This window comes from Colobus angolensis, unplaced genomic scaffold, assembly GCF_000951035.1.
Source record: "Colobus angolensis palliatus isolate OR3802 unplaced genomic scaffold, Cang.pa_1.0 Scaffold16, whole genome shotgun sequence".
In the NCBI taxonomy this organism is placed as follows: Eukaryota; Metazoa; Chordata; class Mammalia; order Primates; family Cercopithecidae; genus Colobus; species Colobus angolensis.
This window is the reverse complement of record NW_012114710.1, coordinates 17490752-17492206: the sequence shown is the minus strand read 5'-3', so window position 1 is coordinate 17492206 and position 1455 is coordinate 17490752.

Here is a 1455-nt window from a genome sequence, read left to right as displayed (position 1 = left end):
CCCCACCCCCGGCGTTGGCGGCCAGATCCTCTCAGCGGGCGACAGGGTGGCGGTGCTGGCGTTTGCGTCTGAGGCCGGCCTTGCTGAGGGAATGCACGTCTCTGGCCCCAGACACACACCTCTGGCTTCGGTGGCTTGACGTGGCGTGTACTGGCTGCTACGTGAAGTACCCCCCGAGTCCACCAAGAAGACAGATTTTTTTAAAATACAGTTGTAAATCTCGAAACTGATTTCTGATTCCAGAAACAGAATGGTTGTTTTAAATTTGAAAATCCGGTCTTCTGTCCCTTACAAACGTGCAGAGCAATTCGCATTCGTCTCAGATTCACTCTGGAGGTTGTAGTCCTGTCTGTGAGGGAAAGCTTAATACCTATTGGTGAGGATAACAAAAGGCTTTTCTCTTTGCAAAATGCTTCCTGGTTTCTATACTTCCTTATTGATCTCAATGCCATTTTTCTTTCTTTTCTTTTTCTTTCTTTCTTTCTTTTCTTTCTTTCTTTCTCTCTTTTCTTTCTTTCTTTCTCTCTTTCTCTCTTTCTTTCTTCCTTTTTCTGAGATAGAGTCTCGCTCTGTCTCCCAGTGGTGCGATCTCGGCTCACTGCAACCTCTGCCTCCCGGGTTCAAGCGATTCTCCTGCCTCAGCCTCCCCAGAAGCTGGGATTACAGATGCGCGCCACCATGCTCAGCTAATTGTTTTTGGTATTTTTAGTAGAGACGAGGTTTCACCATGTTGGCCAGGCTGGTCTCAAACTCCTGACCACAGGTGATCTGCCTTCCTTGGCCTCCCAAAGTACTGGGATTACAGGTGTGAGCTACCGCACCCGGCCTCAATGCCATCTTAACACACCCTGGATGCCAAGCACTCTGAGTGGCCGGCCTGGGCCTAATCCATAGTTCCTCTCTGGGCAACCCCACCCCTCCACCCCTCCACACACACTGGAAATACAACCTCCTGGCTCCCACTGAAGCTTATACCACTTCACATCACCTCCAGCCCTCAGCCCTTCCATGCAGCCCCTCTGCTTCCCTGTGTAGGCTGGGCCCTTCCATCAGCCATCCTGGGTTTGTTGTTGCTGGCACCCCAGACCTCTGGCTTCCTGAAACTCCACCACATGCTGCCTGTCAGTTGTCAGTCCAAGGTCAATCCCACCACCCGGCTTTCTCTCTGGAAGTGCAAATTTTAAGGCTCCTTCCTGGCCCTCCCAGTCCAGTCCAGGGCATCCATCACTGCTCCCTGCCTCTTTCCTCCCAGAACCTGATGGTTCAGGCATAGGAAACCACCCCACCTGCTCTCCTCTGCCTTCCAGAAGTCTTTCTGACCTTCAATTTATTTCCCCAAAGGGACAGGCCACCCTTCCCCAGAACCAGTGTGTCTACTTCCCCTCTGGCTCTGTAAATTTTCCCTGCCTCTGGCACCTATGGTGAGTCAGCCTTTCCTGCTTTGGCCCATTTCTG